We start from the raw sequence: 15,264 nt of genomic DNA on the forward strand, positions 1-15,264 counted from the left end.
TCTCTGGTTCCGGGCAGTCCACACATGTGGGGGAGTCCTTGCGCCCGTGTCGGGGCAGGCGCTCCGCCACATTGCAGCAGTCGAGCCGCATGCGGAGAAGCAGGCACCTGGCATCCCTGCTGATGCGTGCAGGCAGCGGCTGTGGCGCCAGGACACTAACAGCGCGAGGGTCGGGGTGCATCGCCTGCACCATGCGGGCCAGGGCGGTGCGGGCCTCTTCGAACGCGGTGACGTCTCGGGAAACTGGGGTGCCCTCCTGGTGGGCCTCCCTGGCTCGGGCGTCGGCGTCCTCGTTGCCCCGGATGCCACTGTGTCCCGGCAGCCAGTGGAGCCGCAGGTCGCAGCCTCGGGAGGCCACAGTGTGCAGCTTGGCTGCAAGGGAGCGCTCCGGGTAGTCGCTATGGTAGGTGGCTGGTCGGCCGCGTGCAGCCACAGCAGGGCAGTCCTGGAGTCAGTGAAGATAACCGCCCCGGGGTGGTTCTGGGGCCTCCTCTCGAGGTGGAGGTCGGCGGCCAGGTTCTCGTTTCGGAACACGTAGTGCCCCCCTCGCTCTAAATCACACCATGAAGAAATGACGTCAAGGTAGTGCTGCAGAGGGGTGTTATTAGTTCAGGTTTGTGTATTGTTGCATATGACCAACTTGTCGCAGATCACCTTAACTTTGCCGGAATATTTCTATTCAACAATGTCTGTGTAACATTGCCGATTGCGTCAGCCGAAAATGGCAGAAGAGCCAGTTTTCTGTTGCACTCTCCTGCCCTTTCCCGCGCTGTAGTTTTCAGGTATGCTCTTCTCTCGGACAGTCAGTCACCCGCTTGGCAGCGCTGATTCCCGGAAACTTTAAGAAACAATTTAGGCTATGTTCAGACTACCGATGTAAGAGCCATATCGTGCGCTATGGACGTAAAAAAAACGACTCTTCACGCATTTCGGTTGGCTGAGACGAGAAATGATGCCATTTTTTAAAGTTATTGCGGCAACAGTCTGAACCCGGCCTTGCCCAGTTTGCCCAGCTTTTTCGAGGAGGTGCCCATCCGCTTCCGTAGGCCCTATTCTGGACTTTGCGAGTTCTCCGTGTAGTCGGTATGTTTCTTGCCACGGTGAAACATAAGCGATCAGTACAGGCATACACGAAATGTCATGTAATTCGACGCTTTGCCTAAAAGATGTTTTACTATGCTGTTTGATATTGCGGACGCGCGATGTAAAACACGTATTTTAAATATAAAGCCGTGAGTTGAAATCGGCAAAAGAGACAAAATGTTTAAGGTGAAAATTTGCATCAACACCATATGATGAAGTAGCACCGTTGATACAAATGCGAGTGAGCAGTGTGTTTTAAACATCCCTCAATATTTTTTCTTGTTCCCATTTCATTCATTTCTTTGCTTTTAGTCGCATATTTCATCCCTCTGTTTCAATGCTAACTTGCAACCTGTATTTATCGTTATCACCTTCCCGGCCGCTACCGCCGGCAAGCTATCGTTTGCTGTTATGTTATACAAGAAGTTTAGGCCGTGGCCACTGAAAAAGAAGGGTGCGGATATCGGCCGATATGTGATGCGGTTAGGGTGGCCCCAAAATTTCAAGGCATACAGATGCCGTAGATTCCCACAGGAAATATTATACACGCGGCGTTGCCCCTGGGAAATCATTGAAACAGATTAGAAATAGCAAAATGGCTCTACAAGTGATCATCGTTCACTCCGCCTGGGTCTGTTTAGATTCAATTTAATGCGCACGCTCGTAATGAAGCAGTTGCGGCTGTTGTGCGCCATTACTAGAAGCACATATTGTTATTGTGTGTTCAGGTTGTCAGAACTTAGAAACCTCTCGAAATGATTTCTGAATTTGTCCCTGGATTCAGAGCCTGCAGAAAGAAAAAAAAAAGCAGCAGACATGCCCAGTCGTTAACGGAGCGGTAATATTTCGGGACATCAACAAATGTAAGACACACGACAGACCCGAATTGAGCAAACCATCAGAGTTGCCGAAAAACTGCGTATATCGTAAAGCAGCTGACGTGCACTTCGCCCGCCTTTCGTGGCGACTCCTCATCAGCTCAATTTGCTAGTTTGCAAAGCTTGCAAAGTTTGCAAATCTTGGCCCAAGCTTCGTGTGATTGCGTATCGTTTGATTTGTAAATTATTTGACCATCTGGGCGTCAGTCATGCTGCGATCAAAGCCCGAATATGTGACAAGACAGAAGTTCGGACACAGCGCATTGGTTATATATTTGAACTGACCTACTCGGTTCCACCCACCTCGCAAGCTGTGTTATGATGTTCGTTAGGTTTACGCTGCATGGCAAAGACAATCAATGAACCCCTCAAAAGTCCGCAATATGCCTAATGCCAGCGCAGTAGAAGGGAGCGAAAATTCCGGTCCCCGTTATTACAGATTTAACCGTCAATCAGTCAAATTTTCAAGACGACGCAAGAAAATTGTGAAGATGTTCTACGTCCATCGGAAACGTATAGCTCGGTATAAATAAACGAACAACCGTGGCAGTCCCGCCGTCAAGCCCAGGTGTGCACGTCTCCAGAGTGCCTTCTTGCAAAGACCTCACTGTGAACATCTGACACCGTTTTGCATCGTTCCGTGCAAGGTGCAAGTTTGCACAGCCCGTGTCAGCCGGCTGTTCTGTATTGCGAAAATGGTATAATAAAAGGCAGTGGCTATTTTGCCGGCAGCCGGCAGATTAGCCTGGGAGAAAAGTTGCCGGCACTTCCTTCCCATTGGCTGGCCCAGACCACGTGATTATTCTGCCGGCACATTTCCTCGGGAGCTATTTTGCCTGCTGCCGGCACATTTTCAGTTGCTATTTTGCCTGCAGCCGGCACATTAGCCCGGGAGAAAAGTTGCCGGCAATGCTGCCCCTGGGCGCCAATGCTGCGGCAGCCGGAGATGTCAACTTTAACCTGCTTTAACGTTGGGGACAAGTTTTCGAGTTTTGCGGAGCTTGAGAAGAAAGATTGGTGCTGCTCAGTGAATTACATCAAGTTATAGAAACGAGTTCGCAAGACTGCGGCGGGCATGTCGAACTTTGACTCAGCCCGACGCGAACTTTGACACTTTGATCACACACAGTGAATGTTCCTTGGTGTTTCTTTTGTAGAATTTCAAGCAAAGTCACACAACAAAGAAATGATCAGCCGAAAAATCAAGATTGCATGGCTAGAATTAACCACTGTTTATTTCAATGCTATGAAGTTTAAAACACGAACTTCAGTAAAGACAATATTTCTGCATGAAATTATGCAAAGCAGGCAGACGTCCAAAACACATCTAATTTTGCGTTCATATACCAAACACAATCAGACAGGTTAAAAACAGCGACTTATGCACAATCACTACACTGCCAAACTTTAGCTCTCGGCTGCTTGCTGATACGCACACACGGCAAGTGGAAACAAGCACAAATCAAAGTCAAAGTTCGCGTCGGGCTGAGTCAAAGTTCGACATACCCGCCGCAATCTTGCCGACTCGTATCTATAACTTGACTTAATTCACTGAACAGTACCAATCACTCTTCTCCTCAAGCTCGGCAAAGCTCGAAAACTTGTCCCCAACGTCAAAGTTGACATCTCCGCCTGCCGCAGCATTGGCGCACAGAGGCAGCATTGCCAAGGAATTGCCGGCAACTTTTCTTCCGGGCTAATGTGCCGGCTGCCGGCAAAATAGCAACTGTGAAAATGTGCCGGCAGCCCGCAAAATAGCACCTGCGAAAATATGCCGGCAGCCGGCAAAATAGCCCCCGAGGAAATGTGCCGGCAGAATAATCACGTGGTCTGGGCCAGCCAATGGGAAGGAACTGCCGGCAACTTTTCTCCCAGGCTAATCTGCTGGCTGCCGGCAAAATAGCCACTGCCATAATAAAACTCCCGACCTTGTTAATCACCTAGAATGAAGTTAAATTACTATGTAGACGAAGGAGCACGCGCATGCATTGAATGCGTGGCAAGAAATCGCAAACGCCAAGAACATAGTTATATAGTTCAGTACTTCAAATACTAAAATACAATATGGAGATTTTTTGTTAGCTCTGGTTTCTGAATTTTAAAGACCTTGGATGACGATGCTAGTTTTGCGCGCAGAGTTCATTTGGCAGAACAAAGCTCTCCTCGAAAGTTTTGTTCGTTGTGCGTTCGCATGCCTAAACATTTCTCGGGCAGTTGCTACAAACTCACCCACAAGATTACAGTGGACAACCTCCCAGAAAGCCGTACAGGCATTAATTACGGAAATGAGCCACCCCAGTGACGAAGTCGGCCAACAAGCAACAGAGACGAGACATTCCTAGCCGCAAACATAGGCATAAGAACTCTTCCGTCCCACAAAATATGTTGCAATTATGATTCTTCGGACAATTAGGTACACTTTTTACAACTTTCGCAGAATGACACGCCCAGAAGTTAGACGCCAACACTCTGGTGCGTGCTCAAGGACAACTAGCATTGCCGCTAAAACCGTCAATTTCGCGCAGTCCTCTAACCAACCGAATGACAGACGGCACGCTAGCTTTCGATACAAAAACGAGCGTTTATTCAGCCTGTCGCGATTGCCGCTGGTGGTGTTTGCATCGTTTTTTTTTTTTCAATCATTGTTCGAAGCCGTCAAAACACTTCTCTTGAACACCTTGGGCTTCCAAAAAGAATCCACGCGACGCCACGCCTACACTCCAAGCCTCCATGCATAGAACAGTAGAATACGGTCTTTTGTACTCCATTCGACCTCCATTTTGTCGATAGAATTAGCAATTCTGGAGTGCAGTCAAAAACAGCGCTCACAGTTCTTGGGTTTCGGTCACCGGAGGTTTCTATTAAGCTTGAAACGACGGTTAATGTAGATTTTGTCTTTTTATTGCACATTACCGAATGGGAAAAGCCCGAGAGGGTAAAGTTTTTTTCAAAGACCCGTTTTGTAAAGCTTGGAAAGCGTCGTCCACGGCGTCGTTATTGCTTGTATACACGCCACGAGTAACCAATGACAGTACGTCCGGCTCAATATGCGTGTGTACTCAACTGTCGCTGTCGGACATACTATGCGTTTGCTCGCACGCCAGCTAGTGCGGAACCTTGTGCATATGTCACGAAACAACGCAACAGCCTCCGTTCCTTCACGCAAATGTATGCTTTTGTGAAACGTTCAGATGGCGGTAAAAGGAGTAGCCGTTCTCACCGCAAGAACACTATCCGTGTCGGATCTGTCCACCCACCCACGGCGAAGGTTTGAGTCCTCTCAGCAGTTGCTGATTCCTCTGCTGCAGGTTTAGCCAGTATGAAGAGTACGGTAGCCTTGGTGGCCATTTGTCTAATTCAGGTATTGACGCTGATCTACGTGAAGTGTGACGACGTAAGCCCCGAAGGTGCGTAAGATGCCTGCTTCAGAACACAGTGGAATACAGTGGTATTTTTGAAGCTCTATACATTGAGACAGGTCGCGGTTTCTTCGCTTCGTTGTCATCTATTTTCTTTTAGTTAGTGACACGTTTACCCATCCAGCTCAGGATACGGGAATGCAACAGATATTACAAGAAGATATCTAATCATTATGCATACAACAGAGGAGGAGGAGGTATAAACTTTATTTCTATATTAGTTTTTATAGTAGTGGCAATGGGGGGTCTTCTCAGTCCAGAAGTACCTGGGCGGTCGCTGCTAGTCGCGACCTTTCAACCAGCCGAAGCTGATCGCCGGGGTCCGGGCTGGCTAGCATGCCTTCGCACTGCTCAGGGATGGGGGAGGGAGTAGGGATTTTATATTTTTCAACTAAAATTTGCGGGATTGTAATCATTACCCCCAGCCTATTTATGTGGACTGGTGGACGAAGGCATTTCTACTAGGTAAAAACGCCTTCTAAAACTGCCGTGGACGTGCATTGTGCAAAGGAAGGTACGGCAAACCCGACCGTGTATAGTTCGAACTTTTCAAATTTTTGAATTCACCGATTTTTATATCTCCATGGCTTCCGAGGATAGCTGTGCTACAGTGCGTTTGTTTTTCCATCAGTTCATTGGAACGAGCGCTTTGAATTATAACTACTCAACCGCACCGTTAAGCGGCTTTCCAAGTTCCCCTTTAGTTAGTAGTCGGATATCACAAGTTGAGCTTGTACTCTTAGTAGTACAGTTAAACCTGTATGTAACGATGTTGACAAAAATTCGCATTTTTTCGTTACATCCAGGTTTTTGTTACATGCAGGTTGCGAGTTAATGCTTGTGGGAATGAAGCAGAAACGAAACGAATATGCTAGACATCAGTGATGCTGCACTCACTCTTGTTCAAGGATATATTTCACACTGAAAAACTGCGTGATTGGCGCCTGCTGCTACTACACGGCCCCAGAATTCACAAACGTAACTGAGTATCACTTTTGCCTTTTGATACTTTCCGGTGCCTTAATGCGTTTCAAGAACCAAACTTCTGCTGAAAGGGCGCTTTTTTCGCGGTGAAAATTGTTGAAGGGATGTTAGCTGGGACACTGTTCCGGGCGGTGACGTTCTTCTTTCTTGCCGGCGGAGACGGCATTTAAAATTGCGTGCTTGTCTTGAAAAGACAAATATCTTCGTATTCAGGTACCAGAACTCATCACCCAGGAACCAATACCACAAAAATCAGGGGACACACGCGACTACACGCCGGCAGGTAGGCCTATAGCACCTTACCGACGCCGCACTCACACGTGGAAACGCACGAGATTGCGGTGCGGGTGAAATTCGCTAAATTGCTGCATTTCGCCATCCGATTTTTCAGAAAAAGGGCAGGAAACCTTGACTCCTCAGGGTGGCGAATTCGTTACATCCAGGTTAATCGTCGCAACTCCTTCGTTACATAGAGGTCGCCAACACATGCGCTTCAATGAAGGTGGAAATGGGGAATTGAAAAACTTCGTTAAATCCAGGAATTCGTTACATAGAGGTTCGTTACATCCAGGTTTAACTGTACAAGCTCAACTTGCTGCAGGTGACGACGGCGTAACCGCAGATCTTTTGAAGGAGGGAGGAGATATTCTACAGGAAAATCTTGCTGTACTAATTTAGGAATACTTGAATACACAAAAAGGGCCCATAGCTTGGAAAAACGCCAACATTATTCTGATTCATACGAAGGGAGATCCCAAAGACGTCAAGAAATACCGACCGATAAGTTTACTCCATTCACGTGCCGACTGTATTTTCCTAGACTTCGCAAAAGCTTTCGATAAGGTAATACTACTTTTCAAGCTTAGGAAACTAAAGCTCGATCGCAATCTTTTCGCCTGGTTGGAGCAGTTTCTTCGTAACCGTTCACAGTTTATAACATGCAATGACCGTGAATCTTCACTTAGTCCCGTTTTATCAGGTGTACCTCAAGGTTCCGTTCTCTGTCCTTTTCTTTTTCTTATATACAGGGTGTCCCAGCTATCATGCACCAAGTTTTAAAAAAAGAGTAATGGCGTAACTCGAAGAAAACCTATTGGATAATGTTTGCAGTACTGTGAAGAAGCGGTGATTAATTTTTTCGTTAATGAGACTTCACTAATTATTTCTAATTAATTATCTAACTCGCGAAGTACTGTCCTAATCACTAAAGTGTCAATGAGGCACTTGTAGGTACCCACGAGGGGCATCTAACTGCGGTATTTTCAGCGACGAACTAATTACGTACACATTTATTCTGACTGATAAAGAAAACCCGCGAAATATGAAAAATACCACGTGACGGCGCATCCGCGCGCAGCCTTTGACTGTGTGGCACATGAGGCAATAAGATCTGCATTGGAGTCGGTAGGCATCGGAGGTCGCATGTATGCGTGGATATCCGATTATCTGTCTGACAGATCCGTCTTTATGTCCACGAAAGACGGCGAAACAGCCCCTCACAATGTCACGCGAGGTGTGCCACAGGGCGGCATTTTAAGCCCAACCTTCTTTAATAGCAGCCTCATTGGAATTGAGAAGTGCGTGCCACACACTGTCGAAATATCGCTCTATGCTGACGATATCTCCATCTGGAGCTCTGGCCGCAACAGGCGAGTTTTACAAGCTCGCCTTCAAAAAGCCATCAATTCTATAGCGGACTTTTTGACGAGACCTGGCCTCGAAATCTCGGCTAGGAAATGTGCGGCAATAGCCTTCACCAGGCGTGATGTCTCCCGCTATCATCTTTCAGCGGCAGGAGTCCCCATACCCTTTGTGGACTCACACCGATTCCTGGGCGTCATCATCCCGATTCCTTTCTCTAGACGTGACGCCGCGACACTTGCGTACTCCGTGGCGCGGCAGTCACAACTCTCCACATGGACGGACGGGACAAAAAATTATCAGCCACTATACAGAATTGATCCCGCCTGCACTTTTCGAATGCCGTGTGGCCTGGGAAAGCGCGACGAAGGAGTCGTTCACCGCATTCGCCTCAACGTCGCTTTTACCAGCCACTACCTGCACAAGACGCGCCGAGTTGCCTCCCCTCACTGTCAAGTATGCAGTGTCCGTGAGGACATAGAACATGTTCTGTGTGTGTGTCCCCGTTATGACACCCCGCGGCTAACCTGGAAGACAACTTTGGGACTGCGTGCTGATGCACCATTGAAGCTTTGTGACGCCATTGGTCCTTGGCATTCAACTGCCGCGGCAACACGGAGTACACGGGCTTTGGTGTCATTTCTCCGTGACTCCGGCCTGAACGAAACTCTGTGAATGTGTGCCTTAACTTCACTTCTATTTGTGCGCCGTGTGCGTGATCCTGCATTTGTCAGTTTGTGTGCTTATTTGCTTTTGTAGTGTCTGTGTGAGTTTTTGTGTTTTCGTTTCCCTTCACTTTCGCACATCTCATGTTCATGTGGAGTAGCAAGCCAAGCTCGCTGCCAGGCTGACTTCTCTTCATTCATTAAAGGCATTCCTCCTCCTCCTCCATGAAGGGAAAACACAAGTTTGGTTCATTCAAAAGATTGCCTGGCTAGAATCATACTGACACCACTTTTAACGTAAACTTCGCTCAAAGAAGCTACATAATTAGCAAAAAAGGGAATGGCCATGTGACCCACTAGCTCATTTCCCGCAAAATAACCTATGATTTCTTACTAGCCAGCCCTGCGATTGGCGGAGGCCGGCTAAAGCAAACGCAAATTAGGCAGAGCTTATAAGATTGCCAAAGGAGCTATTTGCGCTTAAATGTAGGGCATATTGTTTTTAAAGCAGTAAGAATGGTGGGACAAACAGCGGAAGTTACGAAAGCACACGTAAACATAGAAGTACCGATGCCTACTTCTGTTGGTACTGCGCCCACTGTGCTTGGTTTAGATGCACAGCGCTGCAGAGCTTTGGGGATGTCTCATACGACACTGGCCGAGTGAAGTGACGCAAGCAACGGCGTCTAACGTCACCATATTTGTCGAGCGAGCACTATGTTTTATGAAACGATTATTTTCTTCCTGAACAAAAACAATCCAGGTTTAAATATGATCGAAAACAAACCAAAGGCAGAAAAAGGCTTGCTGGGGTATGGCGGCGCCATATAGGTTTCCTAACGCTAAACAAGGCTTCGCAATCGGGTGCAGAGCGGTTGGTTCCTGTGATGTCATTGCAGACCACGAAAACACACGATGTAGAGGGAAAATCAATATTTTAACTTAAATTGACTAATTTTTTGGGCAATAAAGCATCGTTTGCATCCGTACAAGCGCTGGGGGCACTATAAAACACGAAGTTTTTGGAATAAAACAAACGTCTATTTTGTATGCATGGCCCCTTTTAGTTTGAGTTCCAGCCGTCCCAGGGTTCGCTCAAAAATCGGCGCTGCAAAGTGGAGAAAAGGAAAATGCTAGGCCAAGAAGGGCGAGGAGAAATGGCCAGGATGTAAGGAGCCGACGAGCAGACCTGGGGAGTGCGCGTCCCGGCGCAGATGTTCGGGTGGGGAGAGGAGCGTCAGAGATTGGCTGCGCCTAGCGATGGCGTAAGCTCTGATGTACAGGTGTTCTCAGAGAGACAGCGGGCACTCGGTGGCGTTATTGTTCCATCTACCGATAAGATGAGAAGACCGAAGAAATGCCTCTCGACCGAGGAAGAAGTGTATCGTTGGAGAAAGATGCAGGAAGTTAAAGATATAAAAAAACCGAAGCTACAGGTATAGCAAATAAAACGTAAAGCTATAGAAAATTCAAAATGAAAAGCAGGTGAAGACCTCTAGTGCCGCTGTTTTCTCAGTCTTGGCATCACAATTGCGAAGGTGATCGAGGTTTTTTTTTTTTACTGCAGTCCCATGCTGGAAATCGTCATTCACCAAATTCCCCCTTTCGATTACGCAGTTTGGTCGTTCAAGGGCGTTGGGGTGAAGCCCATCTATGGCGATTTGTTAGACCGTAGGGGCACTTCACGTCCGGAAGACGTGTTAAATCCGAACATTACGTTCACACGTGTTCAGATTTTGTTCAAGATGCATTTACACGTGCTGAGGTATTGTTTCATCTCACGAACGGGAAAACAAAGGTCAATACACACTTCATAGAGCACGTTCAAGAGGAAGATTCAAGCTGCTTGGTTCTCCATTTACGTGTGGCCTATTGATGAGATACTTGGAAATTGCATGTACTTGCAAATCCAGAGGTACCAGACAGGCTACTTGTCAACCTTGTAAATTAATGACAGCGTCATATACTCCAGAAAATCCCTACTCGCAGAAGGGTGTTAACTTGCACGAGATTGAAAAATAATATATTTTTTTACATGAAGCGTGCTAATGGTGTTCAAAATTGAAAGGAAAAGACCGACGTGTACTTCTTGCAATTCCGTGTCAATGCCGTGCACAGTTGCATAGTCTCCACAAAGCCAATTACGCATGCCCCACCCACCTTCATTGCACACTATATGCGGTCTATGCATACACTGACTTAGGAAAAAAAAGGCACGCGTGCAGAAATTTCGGCTGATTATGAAGACCTCCAGGCCAGTCATGGTTGTTCCAGAGCTCTTCACTGCAGCGTGGCTCACAGCCGAGGTGTAGGTAAAGAACGCGAAACTTCTGAATTCCAATTTTTTAAATTTAAGTAAGCCTACTCGATTTTTTTCCTGCAAACAACAAGGCTATGACTGGATTTTGTAAATAACAGACAGTATTCATCACAGGGCACATTCCTTTGTTCATCTAAGTTGAACTTACAGATAAACCACGCCTAAAGGACATTGCGGAAGCCAGGGTCCTGTGAAGGAGGGTTACGAGAGTACGAGCGGATGGTGGTTCCTGTTTTTGAGCTTAAATATAAGGCAGACCTCAAATACAACCGTGAGGAATTAGGCACGGAAAAAAATTAGGCAATGAATTAAGCGAATTAAGACTGCTTTGAATATTCCCTGAGTGGAAAGTGAACAGTATACACTTTATTCCCTAACAGACATGAAGAAAGCGAAGCAGTACTTTCCATGCTTAAAGGACGCCGACGACGAGGCCAAGGCCAAGCGTTTCGAAAAGGTAAAGGGGGCCCGGAGTGATACACGAGCGCCTTGTGTCTTTAAATTTGCAGATAAATAGTAAAGTCCCATAATCTGACGCACAAGTAGTAGATTCCGGGGACCTTCCCCAATACGTGCTAATGGAGTGCCCGTTCGCTGGCCAGGTGGTTCACTAAGATAGTTTCCCTGGCCAGGCAGCGGAAGGCAATGTTATAGTACTGAAAGCAACCCGGCACAAAGTGTCACAAATGAAAGAAAATACAATCGCGTCAGGGTTCTTCTTTAAGAGTGCGAATTACACATACAACATAAATTGAAGTTAAAACTTACTAATGATCGTTTCGAATGGCATTGCACTGTGTTGTAAACAAATTAGGATTGATTTTCGAGTAACTAATCTCGTATAAATCATATGAGTGTTCTTTTTACTGAAGAGTCATGGAAGTCAGCTATCGAAGAAGCAACCAATTTGTCTGGTACAACCAAGGTGCCCTAATTTGTTAAATATTTTCATATCTGTTCCTGAGAAAATCCACAGTATCAGACTTTTTGAGTGTGTCTGCTGTGGGCAGAAATATTTATTCGGTCGCACTCTGTTCAGGCCTACCGGGATTGCAACGGCAAACCTGAAGAGGAAATGGTATGTGGAGCCGTTCCAGTTGTCGGCAATATACTTACCCAGAACCCATGATATCATGTTCCTGTAAAGGACAGCCCATTAATTTGTTTCCGTGCCTTTCGACAAACTGTATCGTAATTCTGTTACAATTGCTTCCATGACAGCGCGAGTGCTACGAAAAAAGCATGGTAAGCTGTTCACTTCCATTTCCTCAATACCGCGTTCACACAGTACGTTTGCCTTCCGGTATATTGGAGTGGGTGCACCTCTGTAGAGGAGATTTTGGCCAGTTTTTGGAAGTGTTACTCCAGTAGGCATGCCGGAGCCCTCGCAACTTTGTCGGCTTTAGGTGCGCGAAGTCAATTATGGCAGCATCCCACAGTAGACAGGCTGACCGCAACAAAATGTAAACAAAGCGCTAGCTGCCACGCACCGTTGCCGCAACACCACATAGTTTCTGCAACGTGACGGTTCAACTTCATCGTGCCTTTTGATTACCAAAATGCTAAAGCGGAAGCAGATTGCCCGAACACCCGCTGTAGCCACACAGCTAAATGTACCGTTTTTATTTTTATGGGTGTGTGTATATATATGATCACAAATGAGGATGAGGGGCTCGTTGAATGAATGCACAAAAGAAAGCCAGCAGTCAAAAAAATCAATAATGATCTAACAAGCTCAGATTCTGCCTATTCTAATAAGACATAGAAACGGTGAACTTGGCAATAAGGCACGCACGTGCATACCACGCACGAACGCCCACACACGTTCACGCACACGTACACGCACGCACACTGACATACATACGCACGCATCCACGCACGCAAACATTCACACGTACACGAACAGGAACACCATATAAATAGAGAGCGGGAAGGTGAGAGAGGGAGAACGATAAAGCCAAAAAGACATAATCGAAACGCATATTATGCACTGCACCACCATCCACTTTCGTGTCGATGTAACTAAAATCATTGTTCGAGGGGCAACGCGTTCTCTGGAGTTATCCACTGGAACTTACGAGGAGTGAATGAAGCACAGAAGAGAAGGTCAATTTTCATTATTTTCCTATTCCGCAAAATAGTGAGGGCTAGAGAGGGGTGTACAGAAAAGGAGTACTCTTCGCCCTTATTTCCTTGCACTTTAAAAAGTCCTTGTGGGGCGCCTCCAAACCGGTGCTGCAGAATGACCAATCGAAGTGTCCTAGTGTGCAAATTCGACGAGTGACGCGGCCAAGGATTCAATTTGAGTGAAGAAGGGCATCTACGCTGTAATATTGCTCAATGCAGAACGCCATTCAAACCTTGCGTGCTGTCCTTGTCCACATGCACTTTTTTGTAGTCATATTATATGTTGGGCTCCGTCATTCGCCGAATTGGCGCACTTGGTCGCTTTAATTGGTCCTTATGGAGCGCTTTGGTGAAGACGACCTGTGGGGACTTAGAGTGTATGGCCAATACCCAATTATGTGTAAAGGTCCTTTACAAACATGGAAGACGGAAAGTAGGGGAAAGAAAAGAGTTCTTGACCACTGCACATTTCCCATTCCCACAGAAGCGTGTTTATTATTGTAGCAGTGAAACAACAATAGCTGTTAATTTATAATAGCTGCATATTGTTCAAGCACAGTAATATTTCACGGATTGAGAGCTGTTTCTATTGATCTCATCATTTGACTCAATTTTTTTCAAGGGGCTCGACGAGAAGGAGAAGGTAAGTTTTTATTATGTTTTCTTCGGGGGCAAAATTTATAAACCAAACATCATTTATGACTTAATTTATGTATTACACATTAACTCCACAGTCTGGATTTTTGACCTTCCGGTATCCTGCCAGTACCAAAAGTGGCGGATGTGTTTAGACGCGCTAGTGTTTTTCAGTGCGTTGTCTTGTGAATGACATGCATTTGTGCCGGGTTTAACGCGTGACATGCATTTATGCTGGGTGTAGCTATGTATTCCAGTATTATTTCGATGTTGCGCTCGTATTTGTTTATTGAATGTTTTGTTGACGCAGGACCACTAAGCATACGTACAAAGTCACTTGCGGGAATGTTTAGTACAAAAGGAAAAAATGAAGACTGGAAAGCAAAAAAGTAGGAAAGAGTCGTATGGTACGCTCACGAAACCGGTTATTTCGACCGGGCATATGCGAAAATAAAGAAAACGAAAACATTCAGTTTATACTTCAGCTGCTGAAACTCTATAGTAATTGAAATACCCAAACTTTTTTTATGGAGATATCTCTGCTCATTTACCCAAGTAGTACAATAGGCCACGCCTGTCACCTCATTTTTCTGATTTTTTTTTTCAGGAATGTGCCAAGAAGGTCCGCAATCCACAATGACGAACTGGTCGCAGTTTCATCAGACTTCGTATGCACGATATGCTTTTTTGAAACAAAAAATAAAAAAAGAGTTTATTTGTTGAAATGATCTCTCCTTTCCGTTAGGTGTTGCTGCACTTAGGTTTTTATGCACTTCTTAGGCCGATTATATTTAACTTCTAGCATACCAATTTCTAGGGTCGTACTCGATTGGAAATCCAGATATCGTGTTCGATATCCCAAATAAATATCGATATCGATTCGAGAGCCCGATGTCCAACACGTTCAGATGCTCGATTGGGGCACATACTCGAGCGCAATAAAAATCGCCACATGAAATTAAAAGCATGTGTTCTTCTGGAAGTTAGTCTTGAACGCGTTTAAAGCTCTTGCGGCAGCCCACTTCGGGTATGCTGCCCATTGGGAGCTATGCATCTGAACTAATATTCGAGTGGGTTGTTCTAATGAGGATTTTTACAGTGCAGCTTTGTGCGCCTCACTAGCGCCGTAGATCGTAACACCAAAACGCACTAGAGAAAACCCAACTTTATACGATGGGTTTCCACAAAGGGCACAAATGATGATTATGGCGATGGTGATGATAAAACGTGTAGAGTCTCAAGAAATGCAAATGGGCTGCAAAGGCTTGAAAATAACCGCACTCTTGCTGTTGTTCCATCTTCATGAAATTGTCTTGTCCATTATTATTTTTGCGTAACTCCCCTATAGATGTGGCTGTATATTTTGCCAATTTCTGGATAAGTACATTATCATTTCCTTCATTTATGTGAATTTGTGAGACTAAAGCAAGCGAACTTGTTTAGTGCTTGTATTTTTAAAACTTTGCCCGTATTTACCATTCTTGTAGTGGCAGTTGTAGCTGCGTAAGTGT

The 15,264-nt window shown here is 45.9% G+C and overlaps 2 long non-coding RNA genes across 3 annotated transcripts in view; one reads left to right on the forward strand and one right to left on the reverse strand.

Moving 5' to 3' along the window:
- LOC144144409 (uncharacterized) overlaps positions 1 to 15,264 on the reverse strand; it is an 84,292-nt gene that overhangs the window by 13,150 nt on the left and 55,878 nt on the right. The window lies entirely within an intron of this gene.
- Positions 5,153 to 14,478, forward strand: LOC144144405 (uncharacterized). Of its 2 annotated transcripts, XR_013317243.1 has the most exons (6): positions 5,153 to 5,368; positions 11,371 to 11,447; positions 12,030 to 12,068; positions 12,212 to 12,235; positions 13,740 to 13,760; positions 14,361 to 14,478. It is a non-coding gene; the product is annotated as an uncharacterized LOC144144405 (long non-coding RNA). The 2 variants fall into 2 exon arrangements; XR_013317244.1 differs by lacking the exon at positions 12,212 to 12,235.

This window comes from Haemaphysalis longicornis, unplaced genomic scaffold, assembly GCF_048455015.1.
Source record: "Haemaphysalis longicornis isolate Haplotype H1 unplaced genomic scaffold, Haemaphysalis longicornis Haplotype H1 scaffold_7, whole genome shotgun sequence".
Classification (NCBI taxonomy): domain Eukaryota; kingdom Metazoa; phylum Arthropoda; class Arachnida; order Ixodida; family Ixodidae; genus Haemaphysalis; species Haemaphysalis longicornis.